Consider the following 25,560-nt stretch of genomic DNA (forward strand, 5'->3'; position numbering starts at 1 on the left):
CATTTTGGTTGCCCTCCTCTGTACACGTTCTAGTTTGTCAGTGTCCTTCTTGAACTGTGGTGCCCAGAACTGGACACAGTACTCCAGGTGAGGTCTGACCAGAGCAGAATACAGTGGCACGATAACTTCCCTTGATCTAGATGCTATACTCCTATTGATGCAGCCCAGAATTGCATTGGCTTTTTTAGCTGCCGCGTCACACTGTTGGCTCATGTTAAGTTTGTGGTCAACCAAGACTCCTAGATCCTTTTCACATGTACTGCTCTCAAGCCAGGTGTCACCCATCTTGTATTTGTGCCTCTCATTTTTTTTGCCCAAGTGCAATACTTTACATTTCTCCCTGTTAAAATTCATCTTGTTTGTTTCGGCCCAGTTCTCTAATCTGTCAAGGTCGTTTTGAAGTGTGATCCTGTCTTCTGGGGTGTTAGCCACCCCTCCCAGTTTGGTGTCATCTGCAAATTTGATCAGGATGCCCTTGAGTCCATCATCCAAGTCGTTGATAAAGATGTTGAATAAGACCGGGCCCAAGACAGAACCCTGTGGCACCCCACTAGTCACTCTTCTCCAGGATGAAGAGGAACCATTGATGAGCACCCTTTGGGTCCGGTCAGTCAGCCAGTTACAAATCCACTGAGTGGTAGCATAGTCAAGACCGCATTTTACCAGCTTCTTTACAAGAATATCATGGGGCACCTTGTCAAATGCCTTGCTGAAATCAAGGTAGACTACATCCACTGCGTTCCCTTCATCTACCAGGCTTGTAATTCTGTCAAAAAATGAGATCAGGTTCGTCTGACATGACTTATTTTTCAGAAATCCATGCTGACTATTGGTGATCACAGCATTCCTTTCTAGGTGCTCACAGATTGTTTGCTTAATGATCTGCTCCAGTATCTTCCCTGGTATTGATGTTAGACTGACTGGGCGGTAATTATTTGGGTCCTCTCTTTTCCCCTTTTTGAAAATAGGGACAACATTTGCCCTCCTCCAGTCTGCCGGGACTTCGCCTGTTCTCCAGGAATTCTCAAAGATGACTGCCAGTGGTTCTGAGATCACATCTGCCAGTTCTTTTAATACTCTTGGATGCAGTTCATCTGGCCCTGGAATGTCATCCCTGTTGAATTCTACAAGCACAACAATGAGATTAAGGAGGAAGAAGCTGACAGACAGCACCATCCCATAAACTGGCTGTATGTAAGGAGGCAGGCAGGCAGAGCTGGCTGAGAGCAGACTGAGCTTGGTCCAGCAGTGGCCCATTTGGCCAAATTGACCAGCATCTACTGACTACTGGTGTTTCTGTTCTTGCTTGCTGTTTGGGAGTCTATAGGTCTGTTCAAGGATCTTTCACAATTTTGCATTGTTTCTCCAGGCTCATATGTAGCAAGCAGCCTTCTCTCCCCGAAGTCTCTTTGAATGTTGATGTACCTCTGCCAGTTTAATAAGGCATGGATATCCTTGCAATTGCCTTGTGTCAACGTACCTGTTACATGGCTTAATGGCCCATGAGGAAAAAAAGGAAGGAAGGGGGGAGTGAGAATGGCAGTACATTGGTGGGGCTAAGGATAATGAGCTACCAATTACTGCCGAAGAACACAGCCGCAGAAATATAGTAATTAAATGTTCTGTCTTGTTAAATTAATTGATCACAATGGGAAACAGGCACTCTGAAAATGGTGCACTGTAATATCTTATTAAAGAAGCCCTTCTAAAACAAGTCACATTTGCATGTGGCTAGCACTGCCTTTTGGTGTGATTATTACAAAAGGCTTCCCTTCTGGAAAGAATTATGCAGCTCAATTGGGGACTATACCATCTCTCCTTTTTGCCTGCTAGGCCACATTATCCTTTCCTACTTTTCTCTCAGAGACAGGCCTGTGCAAGAAGACTCAGAGCTCATCTTTCAGATATATTTTCGCTGCCAAGACCCAGCTTTGGGAACGCGTTAAGGAACAAAGGTCATTCCCCTCACCGTTGAATAACAAAAACCATTTTCAAACACCATAGGAATAGAGGGCTGGGCTTTTGAGCCTGGGAATGTGGCTCGCAGACAAGTTTGTATTTCAGTACTTGCGTTTCTACAGAAGTAATTACGATTCACAAAATGGCTGAGGCAGCAGTAACTATAACAAGCACTCCTATGGATTTGGTTGTGACCAGTGCTTCTCTTGCATGGAAATATGCATTTTGATGAAGGTGATGAGATTATGAGAAGCTGTTGATCTGTTTGCTCTTCAGTTAAAGCCCAATGCAGCTTAAATCCAACAAAAGTTCACTCCTGAAACTGAAGATATGACTATCTCTGAGATTGGGAAAAGAAGAACATGTCATGCCTCTCAGTCATCAGTATCAGGTCTTTAGCCGTTGCAGCTGACTGACTTTTCAAAGAAGCATTTTGCTGTGGTTCCACCACCATCACCACCAGCAAAAGCCATTCTCAAGATGACTTCTGTCAGAAGCATCACCATCATCTTCAGCATCTTCTACTTGGTTCCTTTGCAAAGATACCTGGGACTTCTGAGCATCAGACAGTAGGTAGTGAGGGACTTTGAATTCCTTCTAGGAATTGTTGAAATGTGAGCAAAAGTTGTGATGCTATGCACAGTTACATGGCAGAAAGCCCAGTGGACTCAAGGAGACTTCCATCCAAGTAAGGCAGGGGTGGGAAACATCAGACTGAGGAGCAAAATGCAGCCCTCCAGGCCTTTCTATCTGGCCTTATTACTCTTAGTATCATAGAGTCAGAGAATTGCTCAGTTAGAAAGGACCCTGTGGGTCATCTGTTCCAATCCTCTTCAATGCAGGAATCTCAACTAAAGCATCCATGACAGATGGCCATCCTGTCAGCATGCGGAGGACCGGCAGGCCAGCTGGCTAGCCCCAGCTGAGCTATTCCCTTCCAGTCGTCCCACTGCCCAATGTAAATCAGTGACCCGGGCTTCAAAGCCAGGGCACACTATCAACAGAGCGAACTGCGCACACAGAATAGGCATGAGGCTTGTGGAAGCATACTACAACTACAGATTTAGTAATCATAAATCAGGACAAAGAAACATGTCGTCTCTCTCTTGTCTTCTCAGAGAGAACAGGAAAAGCAAAAGCTATACACAACGGAAGTTCCCAGCAAGTTATGCTGGAATGTAAACAGACATGTGACAATCAACAGTTCCACATGTCTGCTCCTTAAGGTGGAATGGAAGTGTCAACACATCCAACCTCTACTTAAAAAAAAACCCCAAGGGAGCTGTCAAACAGCTATTACTGTCAGAATGTTCTTACTGGTGCTTCATCAGAATCTCCTTTCTTGTAACTTGAATCCATTGCTACGGGTTCTGCCCTCCGGAGCAGGCAAAAGCAAGCTTGCTCAATCTTCCATCTGTCTCCCGTGTAGCAGCAACAGGCTTTAAGCTTCCCAGCCACGCCTCTACCATTCTGCCCGGATACTGAGGTCCCACACCAAGGGCCTTCTGGCGGTTCCCTCACCACGAAAAGTGAAGTTACAGGGAACCAGGCAGAGAGCCTTCTCGGTAGTGGCACCCGCCCTGTGGAATGCCCTCCCACCAGATGTCAAAGAAATAAACAACTATCTAACGTTTAGAAGACATCTGAAGGCAGCCCTGTTTAGGGAAGCTTTCAATATTTGATGAATTATTGTATTTTAATATTTTGCTGGAAGCCACCTAGAGTGGCTGGGGAATAAATTATTATTATTATTATTATTATTATTATTATTATTATTATTCATGCACAGGCATTTGTGTGAGGGCCCTTCTTAGCTGCCCCAGCCATCCTCCTCTGTCTAAGAGAATGAGGGAGATGGGGGAGTATTTATTTGACCTACACCAGGGGTGACCCGCAAACTAGCTAGGGAGACAGCTTGCCGTAGTTTTAAGCACCCCTGGGGATGGGGAACATGGCAGTTATGGCACATATAGATGAGAAAGAGAGGAGACATGAGACTGAAATGAATGAGTGGGGAATATACCAGCCAAAACATTGCCTGCAAATCTTTAGTTTTCTGTGTTGCTATAACAAGGCAAGAATACAAATTAGGGATGTGCGTGAGACATACACACACAGAGAGAAGAAGAAGAAGAAGAGTTTGGATTTGATATCCCACCTTTCACTCCCCTTCAGGAGTCTCAAAGCGGCTAACAATCTCCTTTCCCTTCCTCCCCCACAACAAACACTCTGTGAGGTGAGTGGGGCTGAGAGACTTCAAAGAAGTGTGACTGGCCCAAGGTCACCCAGCAGCTGCATGTGGAGGAGCGGAGACGCGAACCCGGTTCCCCAGATTACGTGACTACCGCTCTTAACCACTACACCACACTGGCGAAAAATATAAGATTTACATCCTGTTCTGGAGTGCAGTCTCGCTCAAAATTCAGTGGTGGTTTCCAAGCCAGGATCTCTTTCAGGCACCCCGACAGGATGAAAAGCTGTCAGAGATTGATTCTCACATGTTGCTGCGGACAGAACAAAAAGTAATTGGCTTTAAGATGCAGCAGAGAAAAATATAAGTTAATTTTGGAGAAAATGGAACAAGCTGGCAAGAGAGGATGTGTTATCACCTCTGCTGGAAATATTCAAGGCTAGGCTACTCTATGAAGGACTCCCATGGGACGATGAAATCAATTCTGCCAGGATGCTGTGGAACGCACTGCACATCCTTCCGACTCCTAATGATTCAGCTGAGGAATGTGACGTGCTCTACAGAAAAAGGCACAATGTACAAAGCATAGTGGAATTGTGTTTTTTGTTTAAATGCCAGCCACTTCTGTCTTGCTATGAAATGGGTAAGAATGGGCAAATCTGTCAATATTGACTTCACTGAGGTTCTCATCTACCCCCCCCCCCCCCACCGCCGCCACAATCTTAAATTCAGTCCTGCACATTTCTACAGGAGTTTGCGATTGTCCCCATGAAAATTCATCAATATGCATATTTCCCTATGCATTTTTCCCAAATACTCACATTTTTGCAAAACAATTTCCCCTAATATAACATATTTTTGCATGTTATTTTCACTAATATATTCATTTTGTGCACACTGGTATATTTCCATTTTTTTGCTCACAATATTTGGCCGTCAAAATTGAGAAAAATGTGAATTTTGAAGGATGGCTAGCCTTCCGCCCAGAAAAATGCTAAAATATTTTTGAGCTTGTCTAATCCACCACCGCTAGGTTCAGCTATTGGGAAGATTCCAATGAACCCTAAAGCAGGGTAGTAGGATCCCTGTTAGAAAGGTTGGGGCCATATTACATATCACAAAAAGCTACATACTGCTTCCAGGGTTATAATTTCCCTGCTCAGAGACAATCTCTACGCTGGTGTCTACTTCAATGTAAGGAAGTGCTGCACATACGTTCTCATGTGGTTAGTACACCAATTGGTTAGCCAGTGTATTTAATAGTAGTTTGATAGTTGTGGTATGAAAAAGGCTTGTACCTTACTTCACATTTGGTCTTTAACACTTCTGTTCCTACTCAGATATCTTTTCTGGGGAGATAATAAGATAAGAAAGTCCCTGGAGGTATGGATATGATAGGGAGCCAGTATGGTGTAGTGGTTAAGAGCGGTGGACTCGTAATCTGGTGAACCGGGTTTGATTCCCCACTCCTCCACCTGCAGCTGCTGGGTGAACTTGGCTAGTCACACTTCTCTGAAGTCTCTCAGCCTCACTCACCTCACAGAGTGCTTGTTGTGGGGGAGGAAGGGAAAGGAGAATGTTAGGCGCTTTGAGACTCCTGAAGGGGAGTGAAAGGCGGGATATCAAATACAAAACTCTCTCTCTACCATAAGATCAGTGATCTTTTTCTAGAAAAAGAGGTGCCATAACCCAACCTTCTCTGAAAATGGAAATGGAGAGGTGCTAGAACCCACATGAGAGGTGCAAGAACTGGGTTCTGATGAGTTCTGGCTGGAAAAAGCCCTTCATAAGATCATAGGGAGAGCCCTGCTAGAATAGGTTGAAGGCTCATCTAGTCCATTTTCATGTTCTATTTTTTTTTATTAATAAATTTTATTAGTATTTTCCACACAACAACAACAACAAAATATCAAAAATAACAATACACAAAAACCAACATACAAACCCCCCCCCACAAATCCATATCTTACAAGTTAGTAATATAAACACTAAAAAGAAAAACAAACATTGACTTCCACCAATCCCACAACACCTCCTTTACCTCTCATTGTGTCTTCCTGTTTTCCTGTTTTTCTTATCATCTCTATCCTAGCATCTAGATATAAATCCCTCTTTCTTATCCTTTCACTTCACAAGGTTATCCCAGACTGTCCTTGAACCTTGGCTTTTAAGGTATTCATTTAGACACCCCATTCCTTTTTCACTTCACTTTTTGGTTTTTGTCTTATTATATCTGTCAATTTGGCTAATTCTAAATATTCTGAAAGCTTACTGTCAGGGAACTGCCATCAGTGCCAGAGGGAGAGAGCAAAATCCAGAGGGATTCCGGAGAGCGTACCAGGATTGGGAGAGGCAGCCCATCTTCTGGGGAAGAGAATCAGCGTAGCACCAGTGGAGAAGGGGGGCAGATGGGGGAAGCGGCGAGGCGGTCCCATGACTCCTTGCCGGGGACCAGCGGGGAGAGTAGAGGTCCTCCGCTGCCTATGCCCTCCTTGCGCAGAAGGCTTTCGCGCAGAGAGAGTAGGAGAAGACTAGGTGTCAAAGAGCTTCTTTGCTGGAAGAAGTTTAAGAAACGCCCACTGACAGATTCTGCCAGTGACTGAGACAGCCACGGGTGAGTGGCTGTCCGGACAGAGAAGGTTCACTCAGGCAATCCAGCCAGGTGTTTGCACTGGCTTACGCACGAGCAACCCCTAGAACCATTAAACTTACATAACCATTCTCCCCTAGTGGGTAACTGATTCCCTTTCCCATTTTCTTGTTCTAACAGTGGCCAACCAGATGCCTAAGGGATACTTAGAAGCTGGACCTGAATGCAACAGCACTTTCCCCACCTGAGATACCCCACAACTGGTATACAAAGGCATATTGCCTCCAACACTGAGGAGGCATCGCCATCATGACCGGCAGCCAAGCTTTGACTTTGGTATGGTCAAGGCTTCTCCCAATGATTTGGTTAAGTCCCTACCTGTATTCATTATATACATACGATGGTGTATCATCTGACCGGTCTACTGCAATTATTAAGTTTGCAGACGACACCACCATAATGGGTTTAATAACAGGTGGAAACGAATCAGCGTATAGAGGGGAGGTCCAAAAAATATCTACATGGTGCCTAGGGAACAACTTGCACATTAATATCAGCAAGACAAAGGAGATGGTGTTGGACTTTCGGAGGAAGACAGCGCGGAAGAATGTTGCCTCAGGAGAGTAAGGAAAATTCCCAGGGATTATTCACACCCTGGCCAGCACTTTCTTGATCTCCTGCCCTCTGGCAGAAGATATAGAAACATGATTAGTCACACCAACAGGGTAAAGAACAGCTTCTATCCGTGGGCTGTTAGACTGCTGAATGAAAAGATAACAACAGGGCAACTGACTTTCGGGTTTGGTGGGTGTGCGTCAGTAAACAAGGGAAATTAAGACTAATGAAATCCCCTCTATTCAAGATTGGATCCAAAAGCTGACAGAATATGCTGAATTAGATGGTTTATCAGAAAAAATAAAGAATAAATCAAAACAGGAATTTGTTTCTAAATAGGAGGTTTTCAAAGAATATCTGAAAAATAAATATAGTAGTTTAAATTCTGTTGCAGCATTTGAGGAACTTCAGTAATAGTTGTAAGGTAGATATGAGAAATTAGATTTAATGAGAATAAGTTTAATTATAAAAAAAATTGTATTGGCAATAAGTAATATGAATTTGAAGTATGGAATAGACGGGAGGTTGGGTCTTTAGTGTTAAGACCAATAGATGTTTTATTGTTTGCTAAGAATATTATGTGTCTATGGTTATTTTTGTAATTTGTGTATAATTTGGTATAATTTGGTATTTGTGTTTTTTGTTTCTTTGTTTTTCTTGTTGTATAAATAAAAAACTTTAAATAAATAAATAAATAAGGCTAAGAGAGCTGAGTGGGGGGTGCTCGTGTAATCTCACTGTATACAAGTGGCAATAAAGTATTTCAATATTCAAATAACATTACCAGGAGTAGAGTTAGGAAGCACATGGCAATACTAGACAAACATTCTATTAGGTGTGCGGGCAGGATCTACATAGCCATGCAGAATGTTCTACATACCCCAGAATGTTTTGGGATTCCTTTTCTCAAACAGCATCCCTCACCAGCTGCACCTGCCAGCTGGAAGCCTACCTTTGAAAGTAAGGGGGCTTTCAAAAGCAGGTTGCGAGACGTCAAGTTCAAAGGGCAGGAGCCCAAAATCCCATGGACACGCCTTAGGTTTCTTTTTGGACCCACCTGGTATCACTGCTCATAATCCAGACATTCTATGCCATTGGTTATTATCACTTTGGGGAAGTGCGAGTAAAGGATTTCATGTCACTGACAAATTTTACCTGAATTGATTTCTCTTCTCTAAGCTATGTGGAAATAATATTATGAGGTATAATCGTAGCGTTTGTGTCTGCCCCTCCCCAATGCATTGAGAGACCCGCAAGTCTTAAAATGATGATAATTATTAAGGACATTATTTTTGTGGAATGGAAACAGCATGAAAATACACACTGAGCCTAATGATAGCACAATCAATTAGTGCTTAACTCATCTCTGACTATATTTAGTAGAAGTATTTTTTTTTTAATATAGTGTTTATTTTCTTGAGGGTGGTTGCAGTTGATTTTTTTCCCCTGGTTCTGTTGCGTGCTCTCATTTTCTCTTCTGGAACCCCGCTGCTGTAAACATTAACTTGTCTCTTAATGCTTCCTAGAAGCACACTGACTTAACAGAAAATGAAAACAAATCTTCCATTCTCACTTGAGCAAACTCACCCTTGCGCTTTTGGAAAAAACAGAGACTTAGGGCAGAAGCCATAACTTATATATACATACACAAGCCATTTCCTAACCTTCTGCCCCATTGTAGCATTTCCCCCAAACCAGGAATGGGGCAATAGCAATAGTCCTGTTTAGTAAATTTGCATTAAAATAAAAGATGTAGTTCAGTATAGTAAGTGCAAAATCATGCACATGGAAGCAAAAAATCCTAACTTCACATATACACTGGTGGCATTTGAGCTGGTGGTGACAGACCAGGAAAGGAATCTTGTAGACATAGTGGACCCAGCGTATGGTCTGAAAGCACATGAAGCTACTCCATTCTTGAAGCTTAGCAGGTCTGGGTCTGGTCAGTACCTGTATAGGTGAGCACCTGGGAAACATAAGGGGTTCTATGACAGAAGAAAAGTGGGGTAGTTATTTATTTAAAGGTAAAAGGACCCCTCTGGGGTTGCGGAGCTCATCTCGTTTTTTGGCTGAGGGAGCCGGCGTACAGCTTCCGGGTCATGTGGCCAGCATGACTATGCCGCTTCTGGTGAACCAGAGCAGCGCATGGAAACGCCGTTTACCTTCCCACCGGAACCTATTTATCTACTTGCATTTTGACTTGCTTTCGAACTGCTAGGTTGGCAGGAGCAGGGACCGAGGAATGGGAGCTCATCCCGTCGCAAGGATTCGAACCGCCAACCGTCTGATCGGCAAGTCCTAGGCTCTGTGGTTTAACCCACAGTGCCACCCGCGTCCCTAGTTATTTATTTACAACATTGATAAACCACATATTTTTAAAAACCCTCTAAAAATGATAAACAATATCATTACAAGAAATATCTAACATAAAATCAGTAGTGTAAAAGCACGTAACAGCATATAAAACCAAATAAAATGATTTTTTGGGGGGAATTTAAACACATAAAACAGGGTTCACTCTTAATTTGTGAGCTCCTTCCTGTGACAAACCAAGAGAAATGTAAGGGAAATTGACCCGTTGAAGAACCCAGAGCAGAAAACTAAGACTACAAACAGGGCTTTTTTCAGCCAGAAAAAGGGTGGGTGCCATTGCCATTACCAGAGAACAAGCGAGGCATTCATGGTGAGTTCTGGCACCTCTTTAACTAGAAAAATAGTATTGACTACAAACAACAAATACCTAAAAACAAGTTGACCTTAAACTTGTAGTCCAGTGCCCCTAAGATAATGATACTGCATCTAACCTGTGCAAAAGCAGTGTTATCTGCCTTCAAATGCCACAAAAAGGTAGTAAAATTGCTTGAACCTAGCACTGCCACCTGCCATCAATTACACCTGGCATGCTCTTCTGCATGTCAACCAGGTATGGAAAAGGAAGGATGCAGAGCCACAGTCAAACTATAATGCAGTGAATGATGGCCACTGAGTGAATTTGATCAGGAAAAGGAGACTAAAGAATAGCAGAATTAGAAAGTCAAGGGCAGAAAAGAACAGACTGGTGAAGACATTAAGAGATGAAAGAGAACATCCATCAAAACCATGAGTCTTGGGAGCTGGCAATACGAAACCTTCTTGAAGATGTCTGAATCATCCACTCAAAGACAGGAGGCAGTGATGGTGTGAACAGTACTCTATGTGGATGTAGAAAGAGTAAGAAGAATAAAGAAGGTTAGAGAGGGGAGGGGGAGAAAGTAAAAGGTTTATGGAGAAATTACTCGGTCTTTTTTTTTGCGCTTCCATAATAATTATCAGCCATTCATGACAACATGTTGTCTGGAGAGAGAAGTCATCAGAAACATCTTGAGGGGGTAAAAATTACACCGATTTCAATCATGGTGCTAATCATAAAGTAATTATCATTTCTGAGACTGGCATAAGAATGATCATTAGCTAGGTATTAAACTGCAATCATCTGTCTCAAAAATCTAATAAAGAATCTGTTTGATCAATATTCAGAGCCATTAGCCAGGCTGACAAGTCTGTTTCCCTTATTTTTTAGTTTCAGAAGCAAGCTCTTCCTTTGCATCCACATGATGTCTTCTTCTTCTTTTTTAAAAAGATGATTTTTGTCTTTAATTAACCTAAACTTGGTAGGAAATACAAAAGAAGGAAAGAACTCAGGTGCGTCAAAATTCTTCCCTGAAAGAGATACAGATTTCCCCCCAGAGGACAAGATTCTTTATTGTCTGGATGTGGGAGTAGTTTTTCTTATTCCACTATTTTTACAAATTGTGTGTGGATTATTATTATTATTTGAAAAAAAAGTATAGTGCAATTGGGGGCTCTGGCTGATTTGGTTGTCATTCTTTGACAGAGATATTGAAAGTGTAAGAATTTTAATCTCTGGGTTGTGGGTTTGAGCCTCACAATGGGCAAAGTATGCTTGTATTGCAGGGCTTAAACTCAATGACCCTTGTGGTCCCTTCCGTTCTATGATTTTATAATGATTGGGAACAGCAGAGGTCAATAGTTATGACGGTTGTGGGAAAGGCTGCAAAGCTAAAATGGACATATGCAGAGCATATGGCAAGAGATGACTTGTGTCAATGAAATAAAGCAGTGCTAGTGTGGAGACCCTACAATTTTAAAAGATACCAAGGATGACCGCCTATGTGATGGGTGGACAATCTAAAACTAACAGCAGGAATTAAATGGATGCAGCAACCCAACATCAGAGCCACATAGGTAGCTGTGTTGGTCTGACACAGTCAAAATAAATTTAAAAATTGTCCGGTAGCACCTTAGAGACCTTAGGGACGCGGGTGGTGCTGTGGGTTAAAGCCTCAGCGCCTAGGGCTTGCCGATCAAGAGGTCGGCGATTCGAATCCCCGCGGCGGGGTGCGCTCCCGCTGTTCGGTCCCAGCGCCTGCCAACCTAGCAGTTCGAAAGCACTCTCAGGTGCAAGTAGATAAATAGGGACCGCTTACTAGCGGGAAGGTAAACGGCGTTTCCGTGTGCAGCTCTGGCTCGCCAGAGCAGCGATGTCACGCTGGCCACGTGACCCGGAAGTGTCTTCGGACAGCGCTGGCCCTCGGCCTCTTTGAGTGAGATGGGCGCACAACCCTAGAGTCTGTCAAGACTGGCCCATACGGGCAGGGGTACCTTTACCTTAGAGACCAACTAAGTTTGTTCTGGGTATCAGCTTCCATGTGCTTCTTCTGATACACTGATACACTGAAACAGAAGTCACCAGACCCTTATATATAGTGGGAGGGTGGGGTGGGGTTTTTCTCAGAAGGGTAGTAGGAGATGGGTGATTGACTAAATGGGTATGGTAAACCTGTCAATGTCTTTCTCAAGCTCTGGGAGGAAGATCTTTCATTGCCTACAGACAGCCATCCAATCTTAAACAACTCCTCACCCACAATAATACAGCAACATAGACACTGGTGCCAGAGCCTGCAATAAACCCAGATGCCAGCTTTGCTGCCACATACACCCAGACAACACCACCACTGGACCCAACAACATCAAACATACCATCTCAGGCATATTTAATTGCTCATCTTCTAACATTGTATATGCCATCAAATGCCAGCAGTGCCCTTCAGCTCTCTATATTGGACAAACAGGCCAAACCCTACGCCAAAGGATAAATGGACATAAATCTGACATCAGGAAACACAAGACAGAGAAGCCACTCCAATCTCCCAGGACATTCAATACTGGATCTCAAAGCAGCTGTCTTATTACAAACGAATTTCAGAAATAGACTTGAAAGAGAAGTTGCTAAATTACAACTTATTACTAAACTGAAAACTATGGAGAGACCAGGTCTGAATAGAAATATTGGATTCTTGTATCATTACATATGCTAAAGCTATTTTTGGTCATCTGCAAACTATCCCTTGCTTTTTCCTATAGGACTAATTGTTTGGACAATTCTTCAAACAACAGAGAACAGTGGAGAGAACCTGAGGAAGCGTATACCCAAGAATGGATGTGAGACTTAGACTTAGCTGTCAACTTACAGGTTTGAAAATAAGGGGCCAGCAGCCAAAATAAGGGACCTGCAGTCTCACCTGTTCCAGGCACTCCAGTCTTCCTGTCCTGCAGTCTGGTCAAACTCATGCTGGTAGCTTCGAGAACACTGTCCAACCAACTTTGTAACCAGAGGTTCAACTGAATAGAATCTGAATCACATGCACCACAAGGCCTATGCAGCCTCAACTTAAGATGGCTCCCCGGCCTGGCTTTGCACTGCAAAGTTTGCAGCAGCACGTACAACAAAATGGTGTTCAGCATTCAAAAACCTCCTCAGCTTGCATTAACTAGCCACACACAAGGCATGCAAGCTCCACCCCCCAGTTGTTCTTAGACTTCTTATTGGGTGATCAACACAGCCAAGCAACACAGCTGGAACCTCCCTCCTCTCTGGCCAGCAGGGAGGGAGGGAGAGGAGCTGCTTCCTTTGAAATTTAAGGGACATCATTTAAGGGACATTTAAGGGACATCCATCAATAAGGGACAGCAGCGGGACATGGCGCTGTAATAAGGGACTGTCCCTTCAAATAAGGGACACTTGACAGCTATGGACTTAGATGAAGGAGGAGGAGGAGGGAATTATCTAAACAGAGGTATCAAAAGTACTTTTTTTTCTTATTTCATCCAGGGATTCAAAGGATGCTTTTTACCATGTGCACAACAAAAGCAATTGGAGTTGGGTTGGGGCTATGAAGATCAGTGCACAAATAGACCCTTAATGTGCTGAGTTGGTGAAGAGTTAAAAATGAGAGGAGAGGTCATCCACTTTCCAAGGCAGCTCAGGAAGAAGAATTCTGGGCTGCTTGTTTGTGCACTGGTCAGTTGTTCTTGCTTAGCCACAGGAAGGTACAAAAATAAACACTGCTGCATATGAAGAACAGGAGAGACATAACTGAAAATTTCCCAGTATTCATGTGGTTGTTGGTTTCCTTCATGCTGGATTTCAGAATCTTTCACATGGGAGAACTGGAGGTAAAAAAGTCAAAAGCCATATCGTAACTCCTTTGCAAACAAACAAGAGTGTGTGTTGTATTGTCAGCTCTGATATAAAAAGGCTCCATTGCCCACCAATGTTTTGCTTTGAGCTTGGTTCTCACTGGAGGAAAAGTGGCTGTGTTTGTAAATGTTGGTGTGTGTGAACTGGTCTTGGTTAAGATCTTTTAACAAAGACGTTAAAAATAATGACCATTCTTGCCTCTTCCATGCCTTAATTCTGTCCCCCTAGACGTAATGAGAGGGACGCGGGTGGCGCTGTGGGTTAAAGCCTCAGTGCCTAGGACTTGCCGATCGAAAGGTCAGCGGTTCGAATCCCCGCAGCGGGGTGTGCTCCCGCTGTTTGGTCCTAGCGCCTGCCAACCTAGCAGTTCGAAAGCACTCCCGGGTGCAAGTAGATAAATAGGGACCGCTTACTAGCGGGAAGGTAAACGGCGTTTCCGTGTGTGGCTCTGGCTCGCCAGAGCAGTGATGTCACGCTGGCCACATGACCCGGAAGTGTCTTCGGACAGTGCTGGCCCCCGGCCTCTTTGAGTGAGATGGGCGCACAACCCTAGAGTCTGTCAAGACTGGCCCGTACGGGCAGGGGTACCTTTACCTTTACCTTTAGACGTAATGAATTCACAGAAGGAAAAGGAGACGAAAGAATAGCAGAATTAGGTTATCAAGGGCAGAAAAGAATAGATTGGTGAACACCTTAACAGATGAAAGATAGCATCCATCAAAGCCATGAGTCTCCGGAGCTGGCAGTACAAAACCTACTTGAAGATGTCTGAAACATCCACTCAAAGACAGGAGGCAGTGATGTAAACATTCCTCTATGCGGACGTAGGTTTTAATTCTGATTTTCCCTCCATCATTTCAGATTTCCCCATCCACGGCCCATCCTTCACTCTCCAAAGACACACTTCTGGAGAGCAGAAGTGGTGGAAGTGGAGAAGGAAACTTTCTTGCTGTGAACTTCCTTAAGCTAACTCTTCTTATCCTCTAAACCAGTACCTTGTACGCTTGTAGACGAACTAAAAAGGAATACAACTTTACTAAAAACAAAAGATTATCCCCTGTGCTGAAAAAGTAAGAAGGTGATATGTGTGTGTGTGTGGAGGAGCGGAGTGTGTCACATTAGTAAAACCATCCATATTCTATAATATAAAACATGTGGAGGGATGCTGTTGCAAATTCATTTTGTGAGAGTAAAACTAGGCCAAGTATCGATTGCCAAACCACAGGATTACTGGCACAAGAATAGTAAATTATTCCTCGCAAGTTAATGGGGATAAAATTGTCAGTATACACTGGCTCAACTTTGCATATACACAATTGCACAGACATTTCTTAAACAGGAGCAGCACAACTGCTGGATGCAGGTAGGTAGCCGTGTTGGTCTGACGCAGTTGAAATAAATAAATAAATAAATAAATAAATAATAAAATGTCCAGTAGCACCTTAGAGACCAACTAAGTTTGTTCTTGGTATAAGCTTTCATGTGCATGCACACTTCTTCAGATACACTGAAACAGAAGTCACCAGACCCTTATATATAGTGGGAGGGTGGGGTGGGTTTTTTCCCCAGGAGGGTAGTAGGAGATGGGTGATTGACTCAATGGGTATGGTAAACCTGTTGACGACTGTTAAGGACTGCAATTAGTCCTACAGGAAAAAGCAAGGGACAGTATGCAGAAGATTAGCATATGTAATGAGATGCAATGAGATCAAATGGATGCATTTGAGTCTCTAGCTTTTTTTGTTTTTGTTTTTAATGGTGTAAAGGCTGCAAGCCTATGAACACTTACCTGGCACCAAGCCCAGTTGAACACAAAGGACTTGCGGGATAAATCCCTAAACACTGCTTATCGTTGCAATACTGTTGACTTATATATTGGCATCTGAACTTGCCTTGAAATTTGAGGGGAAAGTAGAAATATTGGGAGCTTTCCTGCAGTTGGCCCTAGGAGACCCTCCAAATGTCCCTGTTTCACAGAGACAGTCCCAAATTTACAGAAGCCATCCCAGTTTCTGATTTGGTCCTGGAATGTCCTGCCTTTTCTTAGGATGTTCCTGTTTTCATGGGAGAAATGACGAAGGGCATGGAGTTAACCAACCCCTGAGCCATCTGTAGGCAGCCTTGTATGTAGAAGGTTGGGTTTTTTTAATGTTTAATGTTTTATTCTGTTTTTATATCTGTTGGAAGCCACCCAAAGTGCCTGGAACAACCCAGTCAGATGGGTGGGGTACAACAACAACAACAACAACAACAACAACAGAAAAGGACGCCCCTATTTTCATCAGAAAAATGTTGGACAGTATCATCATCAAACCTTTTATTGGCATCACATACAAACATCCAAAACAAATCAATACTGAATTACCACTTCCCCAGTGGCACAAAACATTTGCTAAAAGGAAGGAGGCAGAGCAGTCTATCGTCACATCTCTAGGTCTCCAGGGAGATCAGACGTCTGCAATTTATTTCGACAACAAAAAAAACAAATAGAGATATTTAGCCGCTAACTTGGTGAGCTCCTGATCATTCCCCAGTAATAGAAAATATATGACCTCTAAATATGGTTTCCATGTGGGGATACAGAGTTGATCTAGAAATTGCTGATGGAGATCAGCATATAGTTTGCAATTAAGAACCATATGTGTAAGGGTTTCCACCAGGTGGTCTTCACATGGGCAAGTTCTTTCTCCTTGGACAGTATGCCCTAGGCTGGCTGAGAGGTTGTAGGAAGCAGTTTTAAGTGTTGCTTTGCTTTGCTAACAGAGAAGGCACCATTATACTGCCAGGGACCCACCCAAAAGCTCAGTGGCCATGGTTGACCTGCTGACAGTGTTCTGCTCATGGTGGGGACTGAAAGAGAGTATTCTGTGGTCAAGTAGTGGTGGGCTTACCAGGGATGCTCGGTGATATGCAGGTTCCTAAGTCCACTTGCTCTCCTGACACCCACACCACGTCGTCCCTGAAATTTTCTTCCACCAACTGAAATGGGAGGTGAAAAGAAAACAGCAGGAAAGGAAAATCATGCACCTACCTCCGCTGTAATCCAGCAATATTTAGAATGTGATGGTCAGTCCACCACAGAATCTCACCACCCTTAGATTGCTCTATCACACCGATTCACCCTGTTCTGTTTTGCTCAGGACTATCAATTCTGAGTTTCCAAGTTTTCATTTAGAGGGATATTTCTTCCTCCTTTTTTTTTTTTTTTAACCTGGAACCTTCTGATGGGGTCTGAATGTGGGGACTATTTTGGATCATCTTGAAAGTTGGGAATTAAATTGAACAGTGATTTCATTACTTACCTTACTGGATTTGCTTATTTACTTTCCTTTTCGGGTTTAATCTTGCCGGAGACATGAAAATCCGTGGGTAGGCAATGAATAAGAAATCAAAACAAATAGACTGTTAGATCAAAGCCATTGCACATAGAGTCCCATTGCTGCCCATGCCCATGTTTCTAAAAACTGTGGGGAAATTAAATGAATAAGGTGGGTGGCTGAGAATGTGAAACAAGTTCCTTTTTCAAAGCACTTCTAAAAGGTATGTTTCCGACAAATGCAATTTAATTAGTTTGGTACAGTAATAAACAGAGAAGATTCGATTGGCTTATGCTATAAAGCAGGTCAGGTTTGATGAGCTAACCTTGAAATCTACACCACTATAAAGGCATAGAATAAAACACAATGGCAGAAAGATAGTGGGGCTGGAGAGGTTCTTTGCATTCAGGTCAGAATGTCCTCAAATAGATTTAACTTTAGGAATGAATAGTAGAACATACAGGGCCCAGATTGGTGAGCCTGAAGAGACATAGCACTGAACTAGTCATCATGGCAGAATTCAGATAATAATTATTATAAATATAATTTATTTATCAGTGTCATTTGTATACTGCCCAATTAACAGTACCGTCGGAGTGATTATCAATCATAGGTAAAAAGATGAATTGTCAACATGCCCTGGAAGATGACTGGAGAGTCAGAGTAATGGTGAAAAGGCCATATTTATTCAAATATAGTTACAAAGATCTGCCAGACAACAAACAAATCATGTAAATATGGGCAGGTGAGTTTGAATTAAGGTACAGTGGTACCTCGGGTTACATACGCTTCAGGTTACACACTCCGCTAACCCAGAAATAGTGCTTCAGGTTAAGAACTTTGTTTCAGGATCAGAACAGAAATCGGGTTCCGGCGGCATAACGGCAGCAGGAGGCCCCATTAGCTAAAGTGGTGCTTCAGGTTATGAACAGTTTCAGGTTAAGAACGGACCTCCGGAACGAATTAAGTACTTAACCCGAGGTACCACTGTATATTAGGGGAACATTTATCTACACTGCTGGGCATGTAAACAGCTGCATTCTAAAACAGCAGCCTGATCGCTCCTCTCCTATTGGACATACTGGTCCATGTGATCCCCACCAATTCAAGAAAGGTGTCTGTGGCAAATTCACCCCTGCTAAAAAGCATAGCTTAGTCTTGTCTACAGCAGTTCTCCTGGGTTTCAGATCTTTCCCATCTCTACCTGGAGATGGTAGAGAACCTGACACCTTCTGTATGAAAGTCAGATTGCTCTATCACTGACCTATGGATATTCCCCAATTTTATGAGTTTATTTTTAATTCTATAGAACAGGAGTTACCAATGTGGGTCCTCTAGATGTTCCTAGACTACGGCTCCTATCATCCCTGCCTTTTGGCCATGCTGGCTGGGGCTGATGGGAGTTGGCATCCAGTGATATCTGAAAGCCATCATGGTAGCTAACCCTACTGTAGAACCTTCTACTCCTTTAAACTCCAATCATAAGCACATTATTTTTCCTGGATATATGTCCTCTTGAAACAATAGCACCCACAAATCCAGAATCAGTGTACAATCTGACTGCTCCATGAACCCTAGGTATATGGCTTTCAATTAAAGTCACAATTGGAAGGCACAAATATTCCAGAAAAGTTCACTAAAATATCCCCAGGGGAATCCATGAACCCAACATCCATGTGTAGTTCTTTTTATCTTTTCTTTCCCCCCCTCCTTTCCTGTTTCTTATTATTTTTGTTCTTTAGATTGATTTTTATTGTATTTTATGTTGAAAACTTTAAATAAAAATACTTATTAGATAGACTCACTAAAATGTGCCTGGGGAACCCATGAACCCAACATCCATGTATATGCTGGGAATATATATATATACAGTGGTACCCCGCAAGACGAATGCCTCGGAAGACAAAAAAACTCGCAAGACGAAAGGGTTTTTCATTTTCTGAGGTGCTTCGCAAGACGGATTTTCCTAAGGGCTTGCTTCGCTAGACGAAACGGCCCTGCCTCTCGTGTCATGGCGATGGTCACTGCACGCACACACGCTTGCTTCCCCGCTCCTCCGGCTCCCTCCCACCTTCCGGCTGACGGCTCCTCCGGCTCCCTCCCACCTTCCGGCTGACGGTTAGTGCCTCGCGCCGCTGCCCACCCCCCTCGAGCGCTCCCCTCAGAGAGCTGTTGCCGCCAGCGCCTCTCTCTCCCTGGAGTCGCGCTCCTGAGCCTCGCCGCCCTCCAGCAGCCGCGTCGCACGGTGGCCACAGCGCGCGGGTGAGTCTGAGGTACCGGCTGCGGCAGCTGTCCTGCTTCTCCCCACCCCTCCCCGCCGTTGTTAGTGTTTAAATGCAGTGGTGTTTCGCAAGACGAAAAAACTCGCACAATTAAAAAACTCACGGAACGAATTAATTTCATCTTGCGAGGCACCACTGTATGTATATATATATATATATATATATACACACACACACACACACACACACACACATATATATATACACACACACACACACACACACACACACATTATATATATATATATTACAATGTTGAATGCTATTTTTGTAAAGTACAGCTGGAAACAATGTGTACATATTAACTGGTGCTGTATGTTTATGTAGCATCCATGCATGTATTGCAACACATTCCTTGTCCGCTGATTGAAATGCCATTTCATCATAAGGGAGCTCATAAGGCGAAGTGGCCATCAAGGCTGGCTTAATCTGTCTTATTATAGTGGCAAATGAAATAAACTTCCTATGAATATGGAAAAAAATCACTGTTAACTTAATCAGTGTGTCAGGCTTTTCGATATGAAACCAATTTAGACACAGTAAGCAAAGTAAATTATTCTAATCTAATCCAATCGCTGCCAAGAAATGTGTGTACCCCCCTATGCTCTCCAACTTGCTTATAATGGAGTAGCAATTCTTAGTCATAAAGTCCCTACAAGAGCATTTATTCAACTTCAGCTGATATGTCACCTATTGACCATTCCTGGGCAGGAATAGTCTTTCTACGGTGACCCGTGATTTGGTAACCTCCCTATTGCATTGCTTAATGTGTCAAACATGGAGCTGGCCTTGGAGGCTTCAAGTAGTGCAGAACAAGGGGGCCAACTTGAATAAAATACTGTGGAGGCCCAGGTAAGCCCCACCCTGCATAATCAATCACATGACGCAGTGCACACACACCATTTGAATGGGAATGCCCACCAACTTTGTGGGGGACCAGCCCCCTCAAATACTTTATTGTGGGGGCTGAAGCTCCCATGGCCTCTAGGAGTTGGCTCCTATGGTACAAAATATGACCGCCATAGTGTTTGGTGGCTTAGCCAGATGAAATCATACTACGCTGATTCTGGAAATTACAGTGGCTCTCTATTTTCTTCAGAGGTGCTAGTGATAATGACTTAGAACCCAAATACCTGAAGAAACACTTTCCTCCATAGTAGCTTGCCTATGCCACAACAACTTTGGCAGGAACTCTTCTCTGCATTCCAGCATTAGGGCAAGTGCATTATGTGGTGATTCAGCACGAGCCTTCTTTGTGGTGGCACACCAATGCTCTTGAAGGAATGGGTTTCCCAAACCCAAAACTGACTGTGCAGGCAGTTTGAAAAGGGCACCAAAATCCCTATTTTTCCTTAGCTAAAATCCATTAACTTGAGCTCTGAGTCAATGTATAAACAAAAACCCGGCTGTATAAACAAGTGCTCAGTGCCCTTTCCTTTATCAGTTCGTGACGGCAAGGATGACCTTGGCTGTTTCAGTGGAGTAGGGATGACATATTTACGTCTTATCTTACGTCCTGATGCACAGACCTAGTCCGGGAACAGCACCAGAGTGTGTTCTTGGAGTTGGTGACCTCTTGCTCCAAGATAAGAATATAAGAACAGGAATACCCTTTTATGGTCAGAAGTACAGGAAGGAATACCCTTTTATGGTTAAGAATACTGGAGCAGGAACATATGTGATGTCAACCTGCGTGTATAGACTGACGTGGTTGGATTCCTGGGAAAGGAGGGAGAGGGTGCCTGGAGGATATATATACTGCATGAAATTTCTCATTTCTTTGGACTTGCTGTGGACACACCACGCAGGTGCCTTTCTACTGTTCCGGAGAGCAGAAATAAATAACTCTTTCTCTCAATCAACCCTCGGTGTCATTTGACTTCCTTCCTCCTGTCCGGGAGCAACACAGACCCAATCAGTGAACTCCAATAAGGCTACACTCTCTTTCCCCATAGCAGTGCAGTAGGAGCCACCATTATTCTCATTTTAGCTTCGGATCAAGTCTTATTTGGCCCTTTAAGGGTTTTCCTTTTTGACCCGTTCTGCTTTCAGCTGCCTTTCCTGATGTGGAGCTTTATTGCAACCAGCCCCAGGAATAAAGAGGCAAGGCATAAGTGATGGGTTGGAGTAGCACCACATTTTATTAACAGCATCTACCGGAGGAAATGAAAAGTGTGAAAAGCTAACTTTAACCTCAGCTTTGGGCAGCCAAACCTTGCCCATTCCATCCCATGGCTACACATGGCCTCAAGGTCTAGGCCTTACTTTAAAGTGAAAAGAGAGATATTCCGGCTCCACCCCCTCCCAGTGCCCACAACTCTAGGTGGGTGCAGCATTTAAGAACATACTGTATCCAGGCTCAGAGCAGCTGGCCTCCAGAAATCCCTTTCATCTTCAAAAAAATGGCTAAGGAAGCTCATTAAATACCCAAAGGAGCATCTCCACGCCCATTGTTCAGTCCAGATACTGAGGTCCGGCTCTGAGGGCCTTCTAATGGTTCCCTCACTGTGAGAACTGAAGTTACAGGTAACCAGCAGAGGGCCTTCTTGGTAGTGGCACCCACCTTGTGGAATGCTCTCCCATCAGAGGTCAAGGAAATAAACAACTATCTGACTTTTAGAAGACATTCAAAGGCAGCCCTGTATAGGGCAGTTTTTAATGTTTGGTGTTTTGTTTTTAATATTCTGTTGGGGGCAACCCAGCCAGATGGGTGGCTAATCATCATAATAATAAGACAAAGGACCCCTGGGTGGTTAAATCCAGTCAAAGTTGGCTATGGGGTTGCGGTTCTCATCTTGCTTTTCAGGCCAAGGGAGCCGGTGTTTGTCCACTGAAAGCTTTCCAGGTCATGTGGCCAGCAGGACTAAACTGCTTCTGGAGTGTCCAGAGCACACAGAAACACCATTTACCCTCCTGCCACAGCAATACCTATATACTTGCAGTACCTATATACAGCAGTACCTATATACTTGCAGTGACATGCTTTCGAACTGCTAGGTTGGCAGGAATTGGGACAGAGCAACGGGAGCTCACCCCATTACTGGGATTCGAACCGCCAACCTTCTGATCGGCAAGCCCAAGAGGCTCAGTGGTTTAGACCACAGGGCCACCCACATCCCCCCTAATAATAATAGTAATACCATTTCTACACCTCCCTGCCAAGCAACGTGGCCAAACTGACCATGCAAGCAAATTAACCTATTTAACTACACCCACGCCAGGACCTCTACCATCCATAGCATTCAGTACTGAGTAGGTAAAAAAACTGTCTTCAGCTTGTTCAATTTGCAGGCAAGCGAAAAAGTTCTACTCAGCTCTGAAGCAACTGGAAGTGCTGCACTGGAACAGAGTGTGGGCTGGGCAGGTGCATGAAGTGGGCCAAAGAGGCCCATATAAAAAAGGCCAATATCTATGAATTCTCTGGCTAGGTGGGTTTCCCATTTCACCTCCTCCCTGGTCAGCTGCAACCACGCTTACAGATGAAGCAGTGCATGGCTGGACAGAACAGATTTCTTTTGCGTGTCGAGGTCCCCAAGCCACCCCAAATAAACTCACACTTCACACATCAATATTTGTTTAAGGTTTTTGGCATGATTTTGGCCACAACTTTATTTAAATACACAAATGTGAATGGTTGCTTAGGCATTGGTTACGACTATCTGTCCTTGACCCAGGGACATAATTGACTTCCGGATTCCAGCGGAAGCCAGTCAGGGAAAACAATATTGGGGAGAAATGAAGCTGGGCACCAGACCCTCACTTCTCTCTGCATGATCCTGGGGGCTTGCACGGCCCAAGCCCGATGCCAGGGACTTGGACAAAAGCATGGCAAGCCCCAGGTTTCATTTAATGGAATTCCCTTGCAGCACCACCATTGGAGGGGTAGGCACTTACCCCTCCACCAACCAATTTTAACCAATGCCTAATCGCAAACCTTACAGGTTGTGATGATTTGCTACGCAGTAGGCAAAAACCAAATGGCACCAGCCAATCAGCCAAATGGACAAAATTCCTACCAGGCCCCTGCCCCAACAGCAGGCGACCACATGACAGGCATAGCAAGATCAAAGCAAAAATAAAACCCCAATTCAGGGAGGGTGGGCACGCAGCCCAAGAGGACGCCCAAAGCTGCATGTCCAGTATTTAAAACCTTTCTCCCCACCCCCAAATTGGCAACATCGAATCTCCCCAGAGACTCAAATCACTGCCTGTAGACATCCAAACAGATCTGCCCAGCAAAAGTGTGGTGGCCTGCTGGCCCCCGCCACAACACGTGCTCTCTGTTAGGGAGAACATATTTTACAATTTTATTACACGGTTTAGCTGTATTATGTATTGTACTCTACCCTGGGTACCTGTATCTAGGAAGGTCAGCTTAAATATATATTTAATAAGTAAAATCGTAAGTAAGTGGTTTGTTCTATTCACCCTCAAAATGAAAGGTGAGATACTGAATTAATCTTAACAAGAATTCACAGTCAAGAGAAGGGAACAAAGGCCTGCCAAAAACCTCTTGAGTTTGTCTGTTCTGGCCAAGAAGGAATCCCCAGCGGTTCCACTTTGAATGAGACAGGAAGCAGGGAAGAGAATTAAAGGATAGGTTATTCTGTGGCATCTAACAGCATGGCTGATAACGGGCAGGTGGGTGTGGAATGGTAAAGGGCAACACGTTGATTTCTATGCTGCTATTTCAGTATTTTAAAAATGGGTAAATATTAAGCTCATAAGGAAATAAGCACACTTTCTTCGTGTCTTTCAAAATAAGATTGACCTTAAATATGTTTAAGACGTATGAATGACATTAGTTGGAAATGGAACTTATTAAGGTTTATAAACCAGCAGCTGGAGAGGAAGGAAAAGTTCGATTCAGGTCACATTTACAGATGAATCGATTTTGTTCACATTTTCTGAAACAATAAGCAAACCAAAACACAGCTATCGTCTGGGGAGAAGGAATCACAATTCTCTGAATTTTGCAGTCAAGTAAGCTGCATAAGGGTGGCGCTGTGGATTAAACCACAGAGCCTAGGACTTGCCGATCAGAAGGTCGGCGGTTCGAATCCCCGCGATGGGGTGAGCTCCCGTTGCTCGGTCCCTGCTCCTGTCAACCTAGCAGTTCGAAAGCACGTCAAAGTGCAAGTAGATAAATAGGTACCACTTCAGTGGGAAGGTAAACAGCATTTCCATGCGCTGCTCTGGTTCTCCAGAAATGGCTTAGTCATGCTGGCCACATGACCCAGAAGCTGTACGCCGCCTCCCTCAGCCAATAAAGTGAGATGAGCGCCGCAACCCCAGAGTCGGCCACGACTGGACCTAATGGTCAGGGGTCCCTTTACCTTAAGCTGCATAATGTGTGCAATAATGCATAAACTACGGTAAAGTATGACTAAAAATGTATGTATGCATGAAAAAAATGTACAAAAATTCATTATGTTAAGGAAATTTGCTTAGCAAAAAAAAGATAGGGGGAATTCACACCAAAATGCTGATATATTTCATAAGGAATTATTATTATTATTATTATTATTATTATTATTATTATTATTATTATTATTACCTGCCCAACTAGCTGGGTTTCCCAGTAAAATATAAAACGTTTAAACCTCCCCGATACAAGAAAACAGAGTGTGAGAGAGAACTGATGTTTTTATAGGGGAATTTGTAGGATCCATGCATGGATTGCATTGTCAGTGCGACACAGAACGAAGAACATCTCAGTTCCAGCACAGAAGCAAAGACATCTTTGGAACTTCTATATTCTCCATGGAAACCTGTCCCTAGAAGAGACCATTGTGGACACAGGGTCAATTTTAAGGGAATTATTATAATTCAGCCATTGCTTCTCCGTTCACAGTCCGTTCATTCAGGTTTTTGAAGCAGAATGAAATATTGCCAACCTGTTTTACCAAGTACACTAGCCAAAGATAAAATGTAGGCACATGGTGACCAATTCTGGTCCAGTATGCTTACATAATTTGTTTATGAATGTTTTTTCTCTTGTTGGTTACACTACTGTTTTGCTCTTATTAATAATAATACCTTTATAGTCAATGTGCAACCTGTGT

At 43.5% G+C, this 25,560-nt stretch overlaps 1 long non-coding RNA gene across 1 annotated transcript; it reads right to left on the reverse strand.

Moving 5' to 3' along the window:
- Positions 1 to 4,334: 4,334 nt before the first annotated feature.
- LOC310658338 lies at positions 4,335 to 25,188 on the reverse strand. Its single transcript, XR_014502248.1, has 3 exons — positions 25,053 to 25,188; positions 17,199 to 17,239; positions 4,335 to 4,463 (listed from the first exon to the last, which is right to left on the reverse strand). It is a non-coding gene; the product is annotated as an uncharacterized lncRNA (long non-coding RNA).
- Positions 25,189 to 25,560: the final 372 nt, after the last annotated feature.

The sequence above is a fragment of the Podarcis tiliguerta genome (genome assembly GCF_965153285.1).
Source record: "Podarcis tiliguerta genome assembly, chromosome: 10".
NCBI classification, from domain to species: Eukaryota; Metazoa; Chordata; class Lepidosauria; order Squamata; family Lacertidae; genus Podarcis; species Podarcis tiliguerta.